Source organism: Alligator sinensis, unplaced genomic scaffold (genome assembly GCF_000455745.1).
Source record: "Alligator sinensis unplaced genomic scaffold, ASM45574v1 scaffold532_1, whole genome shotgun sequence".
Lineage (NCBI taxonomy): Eukaryota > Metazoa > Chordata > Crocodylia > Alligatoridae > Alligator > Alligator sinensis.
In genome coordinates this window covers 367,429-392,470 of record NW_005842451.1, presented here as the reverse complement: position 1 = coordinate 392,470, position 25,042 = coordinate 367,429, and the positions used below count along the sequence as shown (strand labels likewise).

Below are 25,042 nucleotides of genomic sequence, written 5' to 3'. Positions count from 1 at the left end.
ACCCACAGCCTCCCACACACCTTCACAAATCCCCCCACAGCCACCCCCCAACCATACAAAGTAACTATAATTTTGCAAAACTGAGTTTTTCTGTGCCGTTTTGAGTTTTTAGCTGTGCAATTAAAATTGTGATGAATTGTGACTTATTTTTTAATTGTGTAACTAATCGCGATCACATTTGTTAATAGTTTATCATCCCTAGTTAAAGGTCAGATTATTGATATTAACAAAGCACCGCTAAATAATTTTTTTTTTTTTTTTACTTTTTTTGAGAGAGACCAGATAAAACTTATGTCAAAAAGTTTATAAACCATGGAGCTATACACTTCCTTCTGATTTGGTTACACTGCCTCTATTAGCTCAATTCTTTGAAGTTTCCTGGTATTTTGTAAAAGGTAAAAACTCAGCATTCAGAATGTTTTTGTTTTACAAGGCAATATTCAGAATTTAAATAAAATGAGTATTAGTCAGGATGTGACCATTTGCATAATAGAATCTGAACCATAATGATGTTTAATTTAATCTCACACAGCCTGTAAAACAGTGAGAATGGTCCTGTGATAAAAAGACTCTTCTCTGGGGGACTCTGCACATGGCAGAACTAAAGACTAGGATCACAGCAGTCATGAATCCGTGCTTGCTTGTTTCTTTGAATTTAAAGGAGAATCCTAATCCAAACCACGAGAGAGGATTGTCATGTTTTTTGCCCTGCCATGGGATGAATCAAACACAAGGGATGAACTCCCTAGAACATCTACAAAAACATCCACCTTGTTATCCTCTTTCAAATCTCCCCTTAAAGGAGTCTGTTGCTGCCAAGCCTACTGAAAACTCAGACAGAAATACATTGAAGTATCGACCAGAGGGAAAAAAAATGATAATTAAGAGGTTAGAGTTGGATCTGGGAGTTTGTACTCCTTAGTCTCATCCTGTCTCCTTCACTATCTACCTTTGTATTCTTGGGCAAGGCATAGAACCCTTTGTATATCAGGTTACATGTGCTATAGGAATTTTATCATTATGACAGAGGCTAGGAGCCCTCTTGTATGAGGCACTGTACATACTCATAACAGGAAACTGTCTCTAACTTACAATATAAAAAATTTGGAGAGCCAACCTTAAGAAAAAAGAATTGTTGTTGTCTCCATTTAAAGGCAAATCAGGCAACATTTGTCTGGGATTATCTAGACAAGAATATGCCTGTCTTGCTCAAGAGACTGGACTTGATGACTCCTGAAGTTTCTTTCAGCCCTATTTTTCTGCGATCTATGAAAAAGAAATGAGGTCCGGAGTGATTTCAAAGAGATACAAAGCTAGATTCAAAATCTACACAAAATTCCTGAGTTGTATTCCAGTACCCAAACACAAAACGATTTTTCCTCCCACGTATGACTAGAGCTTGTTGAAATGTAAAAGCTCAATTCTATTTGAAGTCAAAATATCAAAATTCTCACAAAAATTCTGGAAAAAAAAGAGTTGGAAAAGGTCAAAATATGTAATTCTGGATATTAAACTGTATCACCTTGAGGTGTTTCCTCTCCCAGGAGAATCAGAGTTGCAGCTTGGGTGCCCCATTTTCTACTGTGAGCTATGGCCTCAGTTCCATCAAAAGTCAAAACCACGAGGCTTCACGGCAAAGGAATTCAGACCAGACCATAAATGGACCGTTAGGCACATGAACCATAATGCCCATGAGGTCCTTCGGCGGCTTGGCCCCACACCAATTCACATTGAGGGGACCTAAAATGAAATGACTGAATTTGGTTGAAAAGCAAAAAACTCTTTTGATTTGATTTAATCTGACCTAAAATGAAATAGTGTCCCTGGATTTTCAAGATGTAAATAAAAGGAAATTTAGCAAAATAATTTTTCTTTTCCCTATTGGAAATTCTGATCGTGCACAAAACTGCTTTTTCTGTGAAAAAGAAATTAATTAGAAAATTCCCAAACAGTCCAAATTTACATACTGAATGGAATCTCTTCAGCATGAAAAACACTAGATTAGTTATTCAAAGTATAATTTATTCCACTGAAGTTTGTTATAAGAGCATTAACTCTTTTACAGTCAAACAAATGCTTATATTGTAAAAATGCACTGATTTTGTTAAGCCAAATAGCAAATAGTACCTCATGAAAAATTAGAGGAAGTGCTTCAAAATAATGAGGCCACTTGCCAAAATGTTATGTTTTTTCAGTAACAAAAAGAAAGAGATTATGATATTCTCTGTCTGAAAGTGGCAGAGTTTTTCAGCTGGGAAAACTAAGTGCATGGCATAAGCCTGAGAGAGATTTGCTGAAAACAAAATGCTGCTCTGCAGTAAGGTACTCAAACAAATTTACCAGTGGAGCTCTTGTCATGATCATTGCTGATTAAATGCTACTTAATTAATTATTCATACTGAATTCCCTAATTGTAGAGTAGTTTTGATGAGGTATGTATATTTAATTTCAGCTACACTGTAGTGGTGATGAAGAGTCTTTGGTGGAAAAAAAAGGGCTTTAATTTCTGGTGGATTTTCTCATGAAGCAAAGGCATATTAATAAGAATTTTCTTACAGTAATATTTCCCTTTCATTGAAAACTTGTGTTTCTGTGTGTGTGTGTCTGTGCACACGCAAACACTCATACAGATTCAAGAAAGGGAGGTGGACGGACAGAAGGGATACAACTTTTATCAAGAGTTTCTTTTCCATGTTTTCCTCATGGATGAAGAACTGGGAGGTTTGTAAAAAGAGAGAGAGATGCATGGTAAAACTATGGAATCATGGACTTCAATAAGGAATGTACTTCTTAGCTTGGAAATGCAATTTGGTAACACCAAAGGGCTGCCCACCTGTACTAGGTGTTATCCAAGAGACCCAGGCTACATAGAGACATTCACTTTCTCATGGGAGAATTGCTTCTGTCCCAGTAGAAACCATGAATGTATAGATATTCAGGATTTTTCTCCCAGAGCAAAAATTTTGCTGAAAGAAAAATAACCAGAAACAACCAGGGTTAAATCACTCCTGAGAGAGTTTCTCCCAGGAGAACAAAAAGCTATATAAGCTTCCTTCTGAGAAGCCGAAGCACATTCCTCCAGCATCCCAGGGTGCTTGGCTCCTACCCACCACCTTCCCCAGGGAGATGGTTTGTTGCTCAGGCAGAAGGGAGACTAGGGAGAAGAATAAAAGGATTAACCAGTGGATAAATTAACCAGTGGATCAATTTAATGACAGCTGTGGTAGGGCGCTCACTGGGTTTTTAAATAGTTTTTAAGTTTTCTTCTTAGTCCTAAAAGAAGGAATTCATTTGTAGTTATTTCATTGTAATCAATTTCAATTGGAAGATCTACAGAACACCACATAGAGATGAATCTGAAAGTCGTTTATATTCTAATTCTTTCTTCCCTAATGAATTTCTACCTCCAGTAAAATTCTTGAAGTGTAGATCTATATTATAATTGACTCTGTTCTAGGACATAAACCAGATGTTCACTGAATCCTCATTTCTGTTGAAAATGTAGGCACAAATGTTGTAATAAGATTTGCTGACTGACTAAGACTTTAAAAAATGTGGCATAGATTTTTAAGACAACCAGGAGTTGAGCTTTCTGGAAAAGGAAAAAAAAAAAAAGAAAAAAGAACTAGCCTGAATTTTGGGTGTGGAATACCTGAAAATCTGGCCCTTTTTCAAAATCTGTCCACATATGTCAATGCAAACATAAAAAGTAATTCAGTTCACATCTTCCAAGTGACTTATGCCTGCTTCTGATCTACAATTTGTTTCAATGCAAAACATTTGCATTACCACTTACTGTATAACGATAACAAGCTGTTAGATCAACTTGAATGCATCAGGAATAGAAATTATTAAGAAGCTTAAAAAGAACAGATTGTGCTTTTTCCAGATAAAAGTTAATATAGGAGAGTATATAATAATATTTCAATCTGATAGAAAGAGGTCAGACAAGCTACAGTCTGCTCCAAATACTAGATCTAACCAGCAATTGAGCCAATTAAACTGTCTTAAATACAAATCTCGGAGATTGTTTCTGCATTATGAGGGGAAGGCAACAAAGACTGTGGTCTAAAAATAATAAACAAAATACAGTGCATCTGCTTCTAACAGTATAGACAAAACCAATACACAGTAATAAAGAAAGCCAAATGAAATGTAAAGCTGCATGTTTTATGCCAACAGAATTTTGGTAGAGCCATATGAATTAATATATTGCTATTTATCATAATCTGTAAATGCAAATTGCTGCCAGGAGTATGTCTGCTTTTCAAATTAAATTCAGTGAATGTGAACTAGAGCAGGGACATTTGAGAAGTTCGAGGTATAATATTGATAGAGACACTGGAGAGAACCCAAAACACTGTGGAGTGAAAATTCATAGAGAAAAGAATAGAAAGGTAAAATGAGGTTCAAGAGACATATTATGGCATTTATTTAGCAGCAATAATTTGATAGCAGTAATTCTACCTGTCACAGAGGGTTTTTTTTCTTTAGCCAGAAAGAACTACTACTGTTTCTGTAGTCAGGACCTGCAGAGCACAGACAAATCCTTCTAGATTAAATCAGATTAAAATTGCTGGTGGAAATTTCCAACAGTCCAGGGAATTTAGCCACACATCTTTTCACTGGCTTTGGTGAGAGTGAATGGAGTCCAGCAACTTGCAGAATATATTTGTAAAGAGCTAAACATGCATATTGTTGTATGTGCAAGTGGGAAAAGTGGAATAAAATTATAAAAACTGAATATACTAGCTGGCTATCAAGACACTCTTCCAGAAAGTCAAGGATGTTAAGGTGCAGAACAGCCTCCCAAATAGAAACTTCATTACTTGTTGGGAAACAGTTAGAAAGTATACTGATACCTAATGGATTTTTTCATCCAACTTCTGTGATTTCATGATGCCTTTGAGGCTTAGCCATAGCTATAATGTTTAATGTCATAAAGTCAATGGGAATAGAAGTCAACCTGCCTGGAAATTTTGTTAATCCTGCTATGTACTTATCTGCATCATTAGACACTTAAATATGTCTGAAAAATAGGCTCATCTTTCTTTCACTAGATTTTATATTCTTTTTTAGTTTGCATGTAAATACACTGCTGTGGTAAACATTTATTTCACAAGCTTCCTGTTCAGCTGTAGTACTATACAGCTAGGTCAGAAATAATCAACTAAATATTTTAGTTAGTTCTCAGCAGATCTCAAGATATACACTTAAATAGGTTTTCTTAATTAAATGGTTAAGCTTCCCGTTAGAGAGCTAAAACCTACTGGGTTAGAAAACTTAACACCAGCAAACATTTTGTTAGTTCTTCATAGAAAAGATACCACATGCGTTCCTCTCCTCTCTCCCCAGTAATTATCAGTCTGAAGGGGAGTGATGAGACATTGAATAATTACAGAAAGGATATCCATTGAACAAGGTTATATGCATCATGCAGATACTCTAAAAATATGGTGGGGCTGCTGGAAGGGGACTCTCCAATATGATAACGGGTTGTCCTGGAAACACAGGACACACCTTAATGTTTTTTGACAGGTAGTGGTGCTACCAGACCCTCTTGCTCTGAGATGCTTTCTGTGTTATAGCCACAGTATAAACTAGAATATTCCAGGGGAGATAGACGAGTGATGCAGAGTTCATTACAAGACTCTCTAGGACTCAGAGGGTGCATCTACACATACGCTTGAGTGTGCAATAGACTAATTTACTTCACAGTAAAGCGTCACCATCTACACACATGCCACAATTAGGGCACAGTAGATTAATTTACTCTGGCATAAGGTAGTCCTGTCATACATAGGTTCTATCTGATGGCAGAATAAATTACTGTGCTTAAATGCACGTGTAGATGGTGAAGTTAGGATTGGTTTACTTTGTCTCAAATTGTGCCAGAGTTTATTCAGATGTATTCATTGCACATGTAAATGCACCCAGAATTAACTTATTATCATCACAGTGAAGTGGGTGCCACAGACCGTATATTTCTAGGGTACAAAAGAGTGCCAAGCAGATACTCAAGTTTGTTTTCTGCATGCTACTGATTGAATAGTGTTCATTCTGCATTAATTAACTTAGCTGAGAAACAGGATTCATTACCCTAGCACAGCGCCACACCCGCACAGGTACGTTGTTTTGGTTCCAGAGCTAATAGATAGAGAGGTAGGTTCGGTATTTATTCCTACATGCTACTGCCTTGAGCTGTACAGGTATACACAGCCTCAGAGTGGCCTCTCCCTACCTTCACGTGTCCAGCACTCGAACATGCTGATGTGGAGAACACTGAGGCACAGCCATCAGCCCCATATAAATAATGTCTTGGTGAAACAGGCCTACCCATTCTCTTCTGTAAAGGGAATCATTTAAGGTGCTCACTTTTGAACAGCGATCACAGAAGCCAAGCAGACTCAGGACAGCCACAGTCGCTTTACTAAGATCACTGTCCTCTTCCTGGTCTGTGTACATTATACATGAGAAGGCCAAATGAAGGAGGGAATATAAAACTGTATTGCTTCCAATATATTTGAGGCTTTACTGAAAGCTGGTAGAAACAAAGCTTTTCGTTTCATAGAATATGCTGTGATTTCATCATTTTTCATCCTCAAATAAGATAACCCCTGTCCCTTTCTCTTCTCCCCACCAATTTTTTTTTTTTTTAATTTCATATGAAATAAAGCTTAGAGGGGAAAAAAAAATTGGTTTGTGTTTCATTCTGCTTTCTATTTTTTTTAAATGTTTACAATCGTGGAAGTGCCCGAAACAAAAAGTCATTGTGTAAACTTATCAAAATGCATTTTCCCAGTTTTTCTTTCTAAGTGAATTTTCATCAATTATAGTCTTGCTTCATGCTTTCAACAAATCTCTATTTTGTGCCAGAAAAAAAAGCATACCATTTCAACATGTCTTTCTAGCTCTAACTACAGTGCTGATCTCCATCTCATTGCATAGGAATTATTTTAAGTTTGGGCTTTTCCTCTTTAATTATCCTCTGCTGCTAGTTAGTATTTTGATAACTCTATGAGCTGTATCCTGTGAGACATTTTAGTCACTGTCTATTGTTGTTATATTTGTTTTCTTCATTTCCTGAGGATTTTCTCTGATAAGGCTCATCTCTAACAAACTAAGCCTGCTGGGCCAAATTCAGCATAGCTGGGGTAAATTTGGAGAAACTATAGAACTCCAATTCTAACCCCAAATCCACATTTTCCCATGATTAAAACGAAGCATCACTAATATATATATATATATATACACACACACACACACACAATATATATATATATATTATATGAAGCATCACTAATATATATTATATACCTACTATTATCTATGTAACTATATATAATATATATTAGTGGTGTTTCATTTTGATCATAGAAAAATGTGGATTTTGGGTTACTTTTTTTAATCAGAAAATTGGGGATTTTTTTTATTGGAGAAAACCAAGGTCACTGCTCATAAGGCTGTTGCAGGCACTCAGTTCCACAGAAGAGTTAAAGCTTTTGAAAATGAGGATAATGGCTTTTGTTTCTTAACAATGTTGCTACATGCTTTGTAACAGATTTTAAAAGATATGATTTCCTGCAAAGTTGGTTACTTTTACAGGATGTGTCAAGATGGAGAATGATGATAGGGCAAACGGGCACAGAGAGCTGAAGTTAGTGACACAGAGTTGGGACAAGAACCCTTGTTTCTTGATGCCGTATTCATTATACTACATTCCCTTTCACCTTCTTTAAGTTTTCTGCATTTACAGAAGATAAACTCGTATGATTTTAAGTCAGTGGCACTGTAGATAAAACTTCCACATTAATGCAAGCAGAGACTGTGCCTTTTCTATATTCCTTCCCAGTTCATTGAGGCTTTTTGCATCAACAGATTTTCTTGACTGTCCTGTTTCTTGATTCTTCTAAGTACCATTCTAAGGAAGAGTTGGAACTTAATGTCATCATTGAACTGTTTATTCCTCCAAAATAGCAATTAGAAAACATGATGGGTGCACCCCTGCTCAAAACAAGGCCCTTCATTGACTATGGCATAGTGTGTGCCTGGGACTGTCAAACATCCATGTCACCAGAGCAATGACCAGCACAGATGACTGCTGGATGGATTATCATTTGACATGTTCCACTCATTTCACCACAAAACAACATCAACAAAAGAAGCAAGCAAAGTAGAAGCTCAATATAAAGTGCTTGTAAGAACCTGTTAAAAGTGATTGTGTCTGGCAGTTCCTCACTGAGAAACTTTCCAACCTCCCTGATCTTGACACTATTGATCAATGGGAGAGCCTCAGGATAGGCATCTATAGGTCATGTGAAAACTATCTAGGCTTCTCCACAAAGAAACATCAGGACTGGTTTAATGAGAAGACAGTGAAATTCAAGCTGTCATTGACAGGAAAAAGAGAGCCTTCATATCTTGCCAGAATGACATCAGCTCCAAACTGAATCAAGCTGCTTATAGCCACATTAAAGCCAAGATCCAGAGGAAAATTTGAGAGCAAAAGAATAAGTGGTAGGAGGACAAAGCAAAAGAGATTCAAAAATTTGCTGACAGGCATGACATGCATAGTTTCTTTAGGGCAACCAAAGCTATCTGTGGACCAAGTACACAAGGCACCTTCCATCTGATGTTCAAAGGTGAAATAACACTCCTTAAAAATAACTCCACCATCAATACATGTTGAAAGGATCATTTGACCACCGAAGCCATTCCACAGCACCTCAATAAAGTCTACTTTGCAGATCTATCAACTTATGAAGAGACTTTGAAAACCATTAAGCAGATGAAGAACAATGAAGCATGTGGTCCTGATGGAATACCAGCTGAAATTTATAAGCAAGGTAGAAAAACAACCTCTCTCACCAACTACATGTTGTTATTATGAAAATCTAGAAACATGAACAGCTGCCCACTGACTTGAGACATGCCAGTCTCAAACCAATGGTTTCAGACCATTCAGAAATACAGTAAGTATGATTGTTATTGCTAGAAAGCTGCAGTAGAGGTGTAGCAAGCAACACCAAGATCTTTACATGGCCTTTACTGACCTGACTAAGGCCTTTGATTCAGTCAACAGAGTCCTGCCTATGGAAGATCTTGATGAGATCTGGATACCCACCAAAATGTGTTACTATTATCAGACTTTTTCATAACATGACAGTAACTGTCCTAAGCAATGGCTCAGAAACAGACCTCTTTACTATTAGAACTGTAGTCAAGTATGGATATGTGATTGCATCAATACTCAATTCTTTTCCATCTATATTCCAGCTATTCCATATCTCATTGCTCATAGTTAGCACCCAATGACATGACACTGCTGGAGTCAAGATCCAGTATTGCATGTGTGGAAATCTCTGCACCAGTTGTTTATGTTCCAAATCAAGACAACCCACACCTCCATTACTGATCTTCAATATGTTAATGATTGTCAGTCATGTGTGCCCACTCAATTGAAGAGTGCCAGGTCACTCTTAATTGCTTCTGTGAAGCATATGAAATGCTTGGACTCACTGGGCATTTCTACATGAGTGCCCGACTGTGCAGTTGTTACTGCACAGTCATTTAGTACTTGCTTTAGCAGTATTTTAGCACTTGGAGGGCAGTCCTTTGAGAATATTGAGCATTTCCCCTACCTATCTTAAAAAAATAAACACAGATAATGATTTTCAACACCAGATAAAAACTGCCACTGCTGTTTTTTGACATCTCCAAAATGATGGCTTCAATGACGTTAGTACCCAAAACAAACATCTACCAGGCTGTAGTCATCTCTATCCTGTTGTATGGGTGTGAAACTTGGATGACAATTCAGAAACACCTGAATGTTTTGGAACACTACTATCAATGATGTCTTTGGAAAATCCTCCATATCCATTGGAAGGACAGAAGAATGAACACTATCTTACTGGCTGAAGCAAACACCATACGCGTTGAAGCCATGTTTATATGGCACAAGCTCTGTTGTACAGGACATATCCTAAGGATGCCTGACAATTGACTCCCAAAACAGGTCCTGTACTTCCAACTCATTGATGGTCACCACTCTAGAGGTGGGGCAAAACAAGATATTCAAGGACACCTTCAAGATCAATCTGTAGAAATGTGATGTTAACATCAAAAGGTGGGGTATTCTAGTATTGAACTGTCCACAATGGTGCTGTGATGTATGAGGAGGTATTGCTCATATGATCTTTGGAAAAGAGAAATTTTCTAGTGTTTGCACAGACCTTACCATAAAAGGGGACTCAGTTTTAATTGGGGCTTCCATGCATTAATTAACACAATAAAAATCAATTGTTTATATGCATAAGCATTGAGAATATGAGCTAGAAAATGTCCTACATTGTAGAGCTGGGAAGGAAACTGTTTTCCTTTCCTGTGAATATTTTTGAGATATTAAAAGTGTTTATTCGCCTAAATCAGGACAAAAAATCAAAATCACAAAATTAGTGAGTCAAAAATGTGCAAAAAAATCAGTTCAAGTAAAAGGAAATCTTTTCTTTTGATAATTTGAAAAATATTTCATTTTGAGATTATTTCAATTTAACTTTAATGTACTTAGATTTTAAATCTAGAATGAATGAAAATTATAAATGAGAAATCCACAATTTTTTCATTTTTAACATGTTGAAATGAAGCATTTTGACAGTTTACAAACCTCCTCATTTTTTTTTCCAAGTCAAGAAATTCATTGAAACCTATTTTCTAAGAAGTTTTCTAAAAACCTATTTTCTAAAAACGCTAAAAACTAAAAAGTTTCAGTTTTGACTGATCAACATTTTTAAACAAAAAGATTCATAGAAAAAAATCTTGCTCTGCCTAATTAGTGATGCCTACTTTTAAATCATAATTGTCTTCATGTATTAAACTCAAATAACTAATGAGTTATTACTTATACTAAACAAAACATACTATGTCAATTGTAGTTAATTAAATTAAAATATCTTATCATTATCTACTTCTCAGCTCACAGGTAAAACTGGACATTTTCTGTTGGCTTCTTTAATTAAAAAAAAAAAAATCCCTTCTCCCTGAAGGAATGATGACCCAGTTCCACAGTTAAAAGTACCTTGCTTTTGGTTCCTTTTAAAATTCTCACTTCACAGCTTATATAGAAAGATTCATTAAATCACTTCTGTTTACTGAGATTCTCTGCACAGGAATTATTTCTATAAATTTCCTTGAAGTCTGGTCACCTTTGATCCACTTTTTTAACCGACTTTAACTACAGCTTGGTAATTCCCTTGTCCCCTGAATGCTAATTAAAGTCCTCTGTTGTGCTGGTGTCTAGTATAAGATTTCAGGCTTGACAGCTTTTGCATAAATATGCTGGCATCCCTGACTCCTTTTCTTATTTGAAGTCTAAAGATATTAACAATGATCAGTACTTCCTGTTTTTTGGTGTTTGTCTCTCTCTCTCAGATATTTATCTTTTACATATGCCCCACATCTTCCTTAGTATCTGAATACATCCACATAATATTATGAGTAATAGCAAAGTTCTTAGTGAATTCCAAAATCTCTGGCTGTCCTTCTTTTGAGGTCTTCCAGAAACAGTTTTTGTTAGAAATATATATATATATTTATATATATATTTATGTTTGGAGTAAAGCCGCATCTCAGAGTTGTAAGTATTGCTCCTCTCATGGAAGAAATGTTTCATCAAAAGGGTTGAAGCATTTCTTAAATGTGAACAGACTCTAGAGGTGGCTCTTCTTCTGTGAAAGTGAATTTCCCCAACCAAGTACCATAAACTGAGAAAGCTTTGCCTCCAAAATTGAATCAGCTATTAGATAGAAGTGCCAAAAAGCCTGCTGAAGCATTCAATATATACAGATACTGCAGAGCGGAACAAACTAACACATTGCATCTTCTGGTAAAGTTCTGGTTAACTTAGGGTGGAAGGAGTGGGGGCTAGTGGGACTATGGTGGGGGCGGGGGTGGCAGAATCAGGGTGCTAGCAGGACTGTGGGGGAGGTTTGTGGATCTGCAGGGGGAATTGTCCATCTGGGAGCAGAAAGGGGAGCTAAAAATAAATAGCCTGGCTGGGGGCAAAAGAGCCTCTCCAATCCCACCAACCTCCCTGTGGACTTGCTAGCTCCCCCAATTCTGTCTGATCCTCCCTCCATCCCATCTTACTTTGATCAGGCTCTCAATGCTGGCGCACATCTGTAAAACTGGCACCAAGAGTGATCCCATGTTGGTTTTCTAGACATTTGCTTATGCTGGGAGCCTGATTTAAATAAATGAGGGTTGGGGAAGAGGTGGGAAGAATCAGAGGAGGGTAGTGGGTCCACAAGGGGGTTTGTGGGATTGGAGGACCAAGGGGCAGAGGACTGGCTGTCCAGTGGGGTGGGGTTTGTCCATCTGGCAGTGCGAGGTACAGAGGGTTAAAAATAGCCTGGCCAGGGGGAGACAAAGAAAAAGTACAACCCTACCTAGGGCTGGGGCAAACAACTTGGCTTTCTTAGCCCTGGGGATGCACTCTGAATGTGTACATTCAGTCCAGCCTGTGCCTAATTAGTGCATCAGGGAACATTTGTACAGTTTGGTAGTTTAGCAATTTTGACCTAACTAAGGATCTATGTGTAAGGTCTGAACATGGGTGAACTATGTTAGAGCAGGAGGCCATTCTTTTCCCTGATCCAGCTTCTAAGTGTAACATCTGTAAGCACCCTTAAATCCTTTTGATAGCTGGGTTATACCATGGCTACTAGGGGTGTGCAAAATCGGCTGTATTTAATTCTGATTTGGATTTAGGCTGAATTGGGGACAGTGATTCAATTTGTTAATTCAAATCACTGTCCCTGATTCGATTCAGATTAATCCGAATCTGAGGATTTGATGCTGATTCAGAGAATGAGCGATTCAGCCATGGACACAGCTTTAAATGTTTTTTCTACATACCTGAAGGTACCAGGCATGGCTTGTGAACGCTGCGATGCTGGGGTGGATGGAGCAACCCAAAGGAGCATGCATACTTCCAGTCCACTTCCGGGTCTGCTGCCAAGCACACAGGGGGCTCCCCCATGCTCCCCTGGATCAGAGACCAGCTGGAGGGGGACCCTGGGTGCCCCCCCCCAGACCCAGGAGGCACAAGTCGTCAAGCTGGGTGGGGCACAGGGGGACCCCCCCACCACAATCCCTAGTGGACCGGGAAGTAGACTGGAAGTGCTTCTTTTCCACTTCTGCGTCTGCAGCTGAACGCGCTGGGGAGCCCCACCCTGTGCTCCCATGGGATGCTCCATCTGCCCCAGCATCTCAGCATTCACAAGCTCCCTGGTACCTTGAGGTATGTAGAAAAAACATTTAAAGCTATGTCTATGTCTGAATCATTGAATCTTCCCGAATCTCTCCGAAACAATTCGGAAAGATTAAAGGGCCGAATCTCCACCAAATTGAATCAGGGACCAAAGTTTCACACAGCCCTAATGGCTACATATTGTTTTAAACTGGGGCCTGGATACCTGTTGGCTTTACATTTACATTATCAGTTTTGAACTCTCCTACATAGCTTGTAGCTTTTATGCAAGGATTGATTGATGTCAGCTCCTTTTACTGTAGTACTTAAGCAGCAGCAGAAGTCACTCAACATGAAGAATTATGGTCCAGGGTTAAGAAGGACTCTGGAGACCTTGAGTAAATTTCCTCCAGCTCCCAAAAACACTGAAGATTAATGTCTTGAGGACATCCTCTGGATGGCTTTACCACTGCATTTTGGGGCATACCATATGCAGTGATCTAGAGGGAACATCTGGCACTGGGTGCAGTTCAGCATGAAGAGGCTTTGATCCAGAGGATGGAAGCAAAGGAAGAAAGGAGACAGCAGCATGCTGTAAACTTGGACTTCAGCTCAGACAACACATGCATCTGTGAAACTTGTTATAAGCTGAGTCACTCTCAAATTCAGCTTGTCAGCCACAAACAGATTCTTCAGGCATCTGACTAGACCGCTTATATGTACACCATGATCCAGAGGATTGATGGGTGGCTACTATATGCAACAAGAAGTGTGTTTGTGGGATATGATCAATAGCTAACATCTCTGGGAGAGGTGAGACCATAATGTAGATATGACCTTAATGGCCAAAAGTCATATATTATACAATAATCATTCAAGCATTTAACTTTTTAAAATAACATTAGGCATTTTTAATGCCTTTGCAGACACTGACTGGGAATCTCCAAACTAATTATTTGGTGAAAACCTTATGTTTAACTGACTGAAGACATCCTTATTTAATGTCTCAATTCTGAGAGTTTGAATTTCATAATTCTCCTGATTTGAATTGTGAGACTAAATGTAGCAGTGAGACTTTACAGGACTCTGCACATATCCAGAGTGACAAGTAGGAGACAAAGCTTTGTATTTCACAGACATGTTTGTCAAAAGATCTTGAAGAGGATAATAGGAAAGGTTCTTGGGAGATATTAGTGGTGCTTAAGATGAATTGTGTAGGAGGAAGAAATTGCCCTTATATGTGGCCCAGTATTTGGTTGAATGTTAAGAAGGTGCTGGTTAACAGTTTTCCAGACTTGCAATTCTATGAATTCTCTAGTATATGGTTCTTTTAAAAACTGAAATGTTGACATTGAAACAAGATAGATAATAACAGTGAAATAACCTTGACTGAGAGATAATTAGCATATATACAAGCAAATTGTTCCACAGCAAAAACTGGTTAAGAGCAGATCCAATAAAGGACACAGAGGTAAGTAGTCTGAAGTCAGGCAGAAAGTAGGAGAGGATGGCACTTCAGAGACTAACTGAAAAGAGTAACAAGAAAGGACATAGGATCCTCATGTGGATTCATGTAGAATTTCAATATTTAAATACAGAGGTTCCTTTCTTTTTACTTTTAAGTTTTGAAGGCCTCTGGAATTGTATTTCTGTACATACTCAAAACTGCTCCGTCTGACCAGCGTGGGATCTAGCTTGCACCTGAATCTAGAAAGAGCTTAATTCACCCCTAACACAATGCACCAAGCCATTGTAGTAGTAGCTTTTTAATGGCACTTTTAAAAGTAGTACCAAGATACTAGTAGTATCTTTTTAAATGGAAGGAGGAGGAATTGTTGAGTACTCCCCTCATTATTCTCTCATTGGCTAGCATGCTTGTCTAGAATTAGGATACCATGGTACAGTTCCTTCCTCAGCCAGATGGGGTACAATTCCTTCTTCAGCCCACATCTTCCAGTTCACTAGAGAGTGTTTAATCCCCAAACTACAGGCAGAACATTCTTCACTCCTTCTGATGAATCTGTGCTACGGACCACAAAAGAAGGGCAAATTCACTGAGCCAAAAGGAGTGGGAGCTGGTGGTTAGGGGACTTCCCAGTGAAGGTAGAGTCCTCAGTTCTAGACTGTTTGTATTTAATCCAGTGACAATTTTGTACAAAATTCAGAAATAATACTGGTAGCAAGGACCAAAACCATGGCCTTCTTACTCCCAGGTACCAGTAAGTGCCCCAACCACTATGCTTGCCCCCACTTACACATACTCACTCTCACTCTCTCTCTTTCTCTGGCAATTAAGTTAACTGCCACTCTCCCACCCTGCCACTCTCCTCTCCCATCCTCAGGCAGAATAACCTGCAGGCAAGTGCCAGGTAACTAGGGCACTTGCCTGAAAGGTGGCAGATAGCAAGGGAGGGAGCTGAAATCCTTCAGAGAAGGAGGAATTAAATCTAGGTTTCCCACAGTCTATGTTAGGATAGGTGACCATGAGATGATTGAGTTCAGGATCCGGAGGAAAGGAAGGATGGAGAGCAGCAGGGTAAGAACGCTGTACTTCAGAAAAGCAGACTTCGACTCGCTTAGGAAACCCATGGGCAGGATCCCCTGAAAAGCCAGTCTGAGGGGGAGAGGAGTCCGAGAGAGCTGGCTGTACTGTGAAGAAGCCTTACTGTGAGTGCAAGAATAAACTATCCCAATGCGCAGGAAGACTAGCAAGTATGGCAGATGACCAGCTTGGCTTAACAGGGAACTCTTCAGTAAACTAAGTCACAAAAAGGAAGCTTGTAAGTGGAAACTTGGACAAATAAATAGGGAGGAGTATAAGAGCATTGCTCAGGTTTCCCTTAGAAGTTTGGCAGGTTGGATTAGGCCAAAAAAAGACCTCCTGATATAACATAGTTCACCCATGTATGGACCTTACACATGGATCCCTAGTTAGGGATAATTTGTTTTTTATAAATCCATGCTGACCGCTATTAGCAGGGCTTGCTTCCACCTGCAGATGCTTGCAGATGGTCTTCCTTAGGATATCCTCCAGTAACTTCCCAGGTATTGAAGTGAGGCTCACCAGTTTGTAGTTCCTAGGGTTCTCCCTGCCCCTTTTTTAAAGAGGGATACTACACTGCCCGCTTTTCCAGTCCTCTGGTGCCTGGCCCATCTCCCACGACTTCATGAAGATCATTGCCAATGGCTCTGGGATCTCCCCTGCGAGTTCCTTCAGGACCCTGGGATGAAGCTGATCCAGCCCTGCTGGCTTGAATTCATTCAGACCCAACAAAAGCTCTCTGACCATCTCTTCTGTTAGCTCCTCCCTCCGCTTGCCTGCTTCCTTATCCAAATAATCCCTCTCAGGTATCTAGCTGCAGTTTAATATTTTTGTGAAGACTGAGGCACAGTAGCTGTTGAGTAGCTCTGCCTACTTTGCATCTTCAGTTAGGAGTTCCCCCTGGTTTGTTAACAGAGGATTCATAGCTTCCTCAGTCCTTCTTTTCTGACCGACTTACAGGACCTCTTCTTGTTGTCCTTAACCCCCTTTGCTAGGCACAGCTCATTCTTTCTCTTTGCCTTCCTGATTTTGTCTCTGCAGGTCCTTACTATTTCCTGGTACATGTACTTAGTGACCTGCCCATTCTTCCATTCCCTGTATGGTTTCCTTTTTTATTTGAGGCATTTTAAATGCTCCTTGTGCACCCACATTGGTCTCTTGCCTACTTTCAGGAATATTTCAGTCTGTGACAATCAAGTGGACAAAGGGGATTCCTGAAGCCCTGAATAAAGCACCAGAGCTTTGAAGAGTTTAAGACACAGCCATGTCCTTAGTGTTTTCTATTGGCTAGGTGTATGGTTTCTTCTTAGTAAACCCGCTCTTTTGGATCACATCCTGAGGTGCTTAGCTTACAGTCAAAAAGATCATCTCCTAACATCATTTCAGCCATCTGCTGCTTGTCCAAAAGGCTTCTACTTCACATACGTCCAGGGGAGGCCAAAACAATCTGAACAACAGCAAGGTTCTGGATCAAAATCTGCAAGTCAGGAGCCTGGCCTGGCTTTTACATGCCTAAGGTTATGACTGGGCACATCTACACGAGATGCTACTGCGCAGTCATTACTGCACATTTATCATTTGTATTAGCAACTAAATGAATGCACAGTAATGGGAGTTTTGGGTGACACTACTGTGTGGTAGCCTAATAATACTGTGCTGTAGCATATTAGCACTATCGTATTTCTTCATGCAGAAATATCCCCATTAGAAAAACTCCCTTAACAAAAATATCAAGTCTGTCACTCCCAGGGCTGCAGATGGGGGAATAAAGGGAAGAAACTGATGCTGTCCTGATCAAATATTCCACATGGCATCATATTGCACATGGCAGCATTTACAAGATAAGCTTTGACACCTGGCATGGCAGATTAATGAGAGCTCCAGGCACTCCAAAGAGATTGATTCATATCTGCAGTGCTCTTGCAGACAAATCTCTCCAACAAGTACCACTTTCACTCTCAGTGACTTCAAGTATGCTGCTGACACTAAACCAGAGGTGCTCTGGGGCAATTTTATTGCTTTATTTCCTGTCACTTGCAGCTTCAGTCCTTGAAGGACAGACATTCAACAAAATGTTTACAGATGGCAACACTGCAGACAGGTTTTGCCCCTGGGTACATTAAAAAATGAATGCTGTTGTTCAGATTATTTTGGCCTCCCCTGGAAGTATGTGAAGTAGAAGCCTTTTGGCCAAGCAGCAGATGGCTGAAATGATGATACGAGATGATGATCTTTTTGACTGTAAGATGGATGGATGGGGGATAAGATGATGGCTTCGGATGACGTGCTTAACACTGTCATCTCATTTAACATCTTCATTAATGATTTTGAAGATGGAATAAATAGCATGCAAATGAAATTTGAAAATGACACTGACCTGGGAAATGATGAGAAAGCCAGGCAGGATAGTGAATTCATACAAAGGTTTCTAAGGTGATTAGTTACTTGGCATTTTTTTAACAAGATTGTCCTTGAAAAACTGAGGTTAAAACATCTGTGTCGGAGAAAATAATCCAAGGCATGTTTATTTTCAGTAAATGGAAGACATCACGGACAGCAGAAATTAGCAAAATGGACATAATTTTCTAATAAATCGTGTCTGGGAAAAACAGCACAGTGATTCTGCAGGTATTTTTAATGAATAGTACATTCCTGGAAAGAAGCTGTTTCAGCTGCCCAATGCTCCTTATGAAATCAGGTCGATTTACCTAGTATTTTTGACTAAGAAAAAAAATCCTTTTTGAAGTTAGGTTCACAAGACAGTCAAAGGAAGGACATTCTCCCCATGACTCCCCGCTTTTTTGTCTAATGTCCCAGTAGCGTGAGGACTCACTGATGAATAAGAAAGCCAGGTTTAATTCTGTGTGCTTGAGTGGATATGTATCTCTCTCCCACCTCACTGAGAAGGTGCCCTAATGCAATACGGCAATGCCCATGCAATACGGCATTTTGAGGAAGAGAGCTCTCAGTCTCTCTTGCTGAAGCTGGTAAACTTCGCAATTATGATAAAATATTCTCTGGTATCCCACCACCGAGGTGAACAGCCTACCCACCAAGATGAATAATCATTCTTTCACTCACATTAGGCCCCAGTGGCCACATCCAGATGAGCAAAGCTGTGCCGTATGTGGTGCCACACACCACACATTCAGGCATTCCCCCTGCTGTTACTTTGCAGCACGTGGAAGGGGGTGGTTTGACCCTGGGAGATCCTGGGGTCAAAAAAACTTGTGTGAAAAAGAAAGCAAGACAGGGCACATGGCAGAAGTTCATGCCATCTAAAACTAGAGCCTGGCTGGCCAGAGACACACACTGGCTGCCGACCAGGTTCCCAGCTGCAGGAGTGCTGCAGCTGCAGCTTCCCTGGGCCCCAGGACCCCAGGTAAGGCTGCTGGGACCAGCACAGTTGCTAGTCCCAGCCTCTCCTCCCCCACCCTGGGTAACCTGCCACATGCCAGAGGGTGTGTGGCACAGGCATTTCCCAGGGACAAGTAGCAACAGCACAAGGTGTAGCACTGCTGCTTGTTCCCAGGAACCAAATATCCATGCTCATGTGGACACAGCCAATGAGTATTTATGCATTCTGTGCAAAGTAGAGCAACTTCAATAGGTGAAACTAAGGAAAACACCATAGAATTCCTTACTATAGCATAACCGAGGGAAGAGGAGGAGTGACTGGGGCAGAAGCCCCAGGGGCTGCCTTTGTGGAGGAGACATAAAAATAGTTGTTGCCACTATTGGCATCTCGGCAGCTGATGCTGTCCCATTAGTTGCTGCTTGCCAGAGCATGGAGCTACCCTTTTTCATCTTCTAGTGGCTGCCATTCACCTGGGAGTTCATAGATTTTAGTTTTTCCTCTGAACCAAGTAGAGAGTGGATTTGAAATGGGATCTCCCACCTTCCCATTTTCATGCATTCAGTATTTTCACCGCCGTATTATTGACTATATTGGAATCAGGCTCTGACAATCTCTTCTGTTGGAGCTGTTCCACTTTGCATGGACTAATTTATGGGGCCAGACAGAGAATGCGAGACAGAGAATGAGCCATCTGTCTGTTGGGTAAGACATTCCCCAAGAAATGGGATATTTGATTTTCAGTGCCAGCCCTGCTGAATACAAATGAATGATTGATTATATATGCAAACTGGAACACCACCACTCTGCCACCACCACTCCTGAATAGCTTTGGTGGCCAAGGCATTCCCCTGGTAGGAGGGGGGAAGATGATTTCAAACCCCCTTGGGTAGAAAAGGGTTCAGCATCCAAACTGAAAAAGGCAATTATTTGTACAACTCGGATGCATCTACACATGCAATTAGTATGATGCAATAAACTTGGGCACAGTTCGTGCCTGAATCAGCTGCTCTGAGGCACAATGTTTACACATGCACCCAGGAGTGTAGCATGTTTTGCTAGGATGAAGCAGACCCAGGCTCCAGGCTGCAGTGTCGGGCAGTGGAGAGGCTGGCTGGGGCACAAGGGAGCTACAGTGCAGGGATAGCCAGTAGGCAGACCCCGCACTTTAGTACCTTTGTCCCCCAACAAGCCCATCATAGTCTATTTACAGCAGAGTTAATTAATCTACTGCACCCTAATACGAGCACATGTATAGACTGGTGCTTTACTGTAGAACTAATTAGTCTACTCTGCCATGAAGCAGAGTGTAGATGCAACCCCCTAGTTGCAGCCTGCTTAAGAGGTCTTAAGAGAGGATACGAGAACCCTTTTCTACACAGGAAGAGTTATTTAAAGTAAAGCTGGTTAGGGTACAAGAAAGAAGCAGGAAACCTGATGACAGGTTGAAGGTTATGATCATCAAGCAAAAATATAAGTTATTTAGGGTGGAAATTAAGTATATAATCAACTCTAACTTAATGGATGGATGGAACCACTTGCAAATACAGTAGAAAGGACAGTCCTGCCCTGAAAGGGAAGTGCACTGTATGAGCTATTAGAGCTACTCCATCTTTAAAATATCAGAAACAATCTTGAAGCAAAAAAAAAATTTAGAGCATTCATGAAATAAACAAAAGCATTACAGAAAAAGCTTGTTGTCAACTGCTAGTCATGAGAGGGATTATAACTTACTTCCTGTAGTTAAGAGGATCTGCTGAATTCAGCAAAGTTGTGCATCTTGATCCCAAAATATGATTTTTTCCCTGTACTGGCTACAGAAAAAAATAATCAGTCATATACACCTACCAATCAGCCCATTTGTTTGGATTGAGACAGAATGCTGCTGAAGCATTGCTATGTGGAGATCACCATGGTCGTCCTGATTATTTTAAGTACAAGAATAGATTCAGTGAATTTAATACAATGTCACATAGAATTGAATAGGGCAATATAGCAACGCAGCAGGTATTTTGAGTTTAGTTATAAATTCAATATAGGAAAGAACTGAAGTGACTACTCACAAAAGGAAAAGACACTCTGCAAAAAAGAAAAATCTTTTCCCCCCGAGCATAAGAATATTGGCAAAAAATCAAACTAGGAGGGTCAATAAACTCGGGGCAGGGACTCTAATTATGTGCACACTGCCTAGTACAAAGGGCTCCTAGTTGTGACTGATGAGTGGGGTTCATAGGCTCCAGCACAGGACAATCATTTTTATTAATAACAATAATTATTAATATGTAAAACAAAAGTGGAAACAGGAGGAAAATATGAAGGAAGAAAAATAAGTAAAGGTCAATGACTGCCACCTGCCAACTATGTATTTCCTCCTCTAAGCAAGATTTGAAAAACACAGTGATGTGTCAAGCAATTACTATTGGGAAATGCTGAAACTTATTGATAAAGTAGTTACGCGTGCGCGCGCACACACACACACACACACACGTGCATACTCACACTCTATCTTTCTGCTGGTCTTTCCTACACATACATTCAGATGAAGTGAGGTAATTTTGACCTACTACATTAAAATAGAAAGTAGTAACTAAATCTGGTTGAGAATGTTCTTACAATAGTTTTTCAATGTAAAAATACAATTTCTTTAAACTGAAATATTTATGAGTACATTTCAACTTCAGCTATGTTTTTTTTCAGGAAAAGCCAAATATTTTATTTCAGTTATGCCAACTGTTTTAATTATCTATATAATGAAATATTAATGTTATATCTATCTCTATATACACATACACACACACACATATACAAAACATTATTTTATATAACATTTAATGTAAACATTGAAACAAAATTAATCAAAATAGCACAATCAAATGAAACATTCAATACTATTGAAATGAAATATTTTGAAAGTCTCGAATCTCAATTTTTCAGACTTTTCCTTGGCCAAACACTGATGAAATTTCAGCTTCTTATTACTGGATTGAAATAAAAACCATCAACATGCACTTCTGTTTGGATAATCTGGTTTCTTACAAAGTTTAGTGTTTAATTGCATCTTCATTAAGACATAAGTTGAGATATACATCAAGGAAAATTCACCAAGACAGCTAATTTGATTTATTTTCCCATGGTATACAACAACAAAGGCTGTTATTTTATCAAGGGTCCAAAATCATACATATCATGCCATTTAAAGGACTATGCCAAAGGGGACCTACAAAAGATTTTCCTCTATTTGTCTTTAAGACTTTTTTCATAGCTTTATTATCAGCTCATGGGCACTAACTTGCAGAGCTCTTGACACCATTATGGACCTGGTTAGACACCTGATGTTGAATTTAATGCAATCATCCATTACCAATGAAATTGCCTCATTGAAAAATGTCACTTATGTAAACCACTAGGGTAAATTTCAAGAAAAAAAAATTGTAAGATCAGGATCTATCTTGGATTCTGTCTAGAAAGCAATTATAATTCTGGCCAGGGTCTGCTCCCTAGATTATATGCTATAAAGATGCAATGTGGGGTTGATTCCAACAGCAAGTTTTTTTTTGGTGACATATATACTACACAGACTGTGTTGATTCCAGATATCCATTGAGATGTAAAAATCAAGCTATGACACAACAACAAATGAACAACTACTCTGGCCTTGGTATGATGACAAATGTATTGCTTTTACTCATATAAAAGAAAGCTGACACCTTATGAAACTATTTTATGAGTAACAAGGTGGCACTCATGTGGACAAGGGGTGGCAGGGAGGGAAGGAAGGAAAAGGAGGTTCTACTTGTTTTTATATCTCATCAATGGCTTGGGCACTTTAACCCAAGCAAGAGTGAATCACCACCCTTTTCTACCCACTGCATATTTTCTCCCTTTATTTTTTCCTTTCTGTGGTCCTTTCTTTCAAGGTAGGTCAACTCTAGTTATAAACCTACGTGCTTCAGTAGTGCACCTTCCAATTAGAAGTAGCATCAGCACTACAGAATCACTTGGACACCCCCACTGAAAGCTGGGCTCCACTATGCTAGGTACTATATGGTCACACACTGTTCCAAAATGCTTACAAATCTAGTTAAAGATGACAGAAAAAGTTTGGGAGGAGAAACAAACACAGAGAAGTGATGTGGCTTGTCCAAGATCACACGGCAGTGGGATAGGGATCAGAATAGTGGGGTAAGGGTCAGAATAGTGAAAACAACCATTGCAATCGGCAGCACTAATGAACTGTGACTTTGCCCAAGCTTCTGCCATGGCACTGTTTACTTTCTATTCAGTGTTGTTTAGCTCCCTTATGTTGAGACATGGATATTGTATAACTAACCTTACTAGGTGGATAGATATTGTATAAGTAACCTTACTAGGTGGACCTACCATCAGAAGGGAGACAATGACAAATACTCTCATACTGTGGGTCTCACACACACATGTTGATCACCATGTTTGACACACTGGCATCAATAAGTATGCCAGTGAATGTGGGCATTTCCACACTTTTATAGAAAAAACACATGAAATTGTATCCTGACTGTAGAATGAATAAGATAACCTACAGAATTCTGTAGCAAACCGTTCACTTATATCTGGACTTTAATACTACAAACACAGAACACGGGAGAGCCAGCCATTACAGGAACCATTATTATAATAAATGTTAACATAAACTGTGCTTGTTTCCTCTCAATAGAACAGACAATCTTAGACTTGGGAATATTCTCATTTCCCCCCATATCACTATCCAGCTATTAGGCAACCATTTCTTCCATCCACTTACCTCTGATACATGGCAAAGGATCAAAAGTTCTTTGTGTTATTAGCTCCTGGGAGTCCATGCATTATGGAGAGTAACAGGCAACTGCATATGTAACGCTGGGCCACCTTCCACTATAAAGACCTTGTCATAGTATGGAATGGCTACTTAACAGAACCGGATATATTTGCACCTGCAACTGATTTGATGCCTCCTGAGTGGTGGGATAAAAGGCCAAAGCATCTCAGTTGTTGGGACAGCTCTGGAGGGGTGGCTCCTGCAGAAGATCCTGAGTGTTATTACATCTGCTATGTAAAAACATCTGACTGGGAAGCTGTAATAGGTAGCCTTCCAGATAGCAGTGCAGGTTGCAGGGAAGTTTGGGCTTGCCCCCCACACTGCCATTGTTCAAGGTCCAGAACCAGGACCACAGGTGTGTCCAGGGCACCAGCAAGATCAGCAACATCAGGGCATAGTGACTAGGGCACCCCTCCGCCTGCACAAACAGCTCATTGCGTGCTGCCTGCAGCATGAACAACAGGAGCACGCTCAGGGTTCAGCGTGGAGGGGCGGCCATGGGGTGCCTCCCTCCGAGAGGCCCCCTGTGGGGAGGGGAGGGGTGTGGCTAGCCCCTCACCCCCATTGTCCAGGAGCCCTGTGTGCCCCAAGCCCAGGCGTTGGGACTGGGCAGCAGCAGATCACAGTGGTGGGCCTGCAGGGATGGGGGGGGTTCAGCGGGGGCTGGGGCCATGGCAGCAGGTACTGCAAGCATCCTGGCTTGGCCAAATCTGGGAAGGGGGAAGGAGAGGCAGGCAGCCTGTGGCTGGCCTCTGGGGAGCAAACGGGGGCAGGAGGCTCAGGCGGCACCCAAGTGGGCCCAGGCCTGCCTGGTCTCTGGGCATCCACATGCTGCTGCCCTCTGAACTGAGGCCAGGTAGTGCTAGGCCCCTGGAGCAGAGAATCTTCTCTCTCAAATGTTGCAAACACAAAAGCCTTCTGTCTCTTGCCTCTGCAAGCCCAACATCTGGATGTGGAGAAGAGGCCACAGGGACTCACAGGACCACTGCTGCTGGGTCACGTTACCCACCACTACTCTAGTGGCTGGTGGTAGCCACAGAGGGCTGGGTGATGGACCAGCAG

General features: G+C 40.2%; 1 protein-coding gene across 3 annotated transcripts in view; it reads right to left on the bottom strand.

Annotated features, from left to right (window-relative positions):
- The window catches only part of GRM5 (glutamate metabotropic receptor 5), a 419,830-nt gene that overhangs the window by 217,560 nt on the left and 177,228 nt on the right, over nucleotides 1-25,042 (bottom strand). The gene's annotated exons all lie outside the window — the stretch shown is intronic.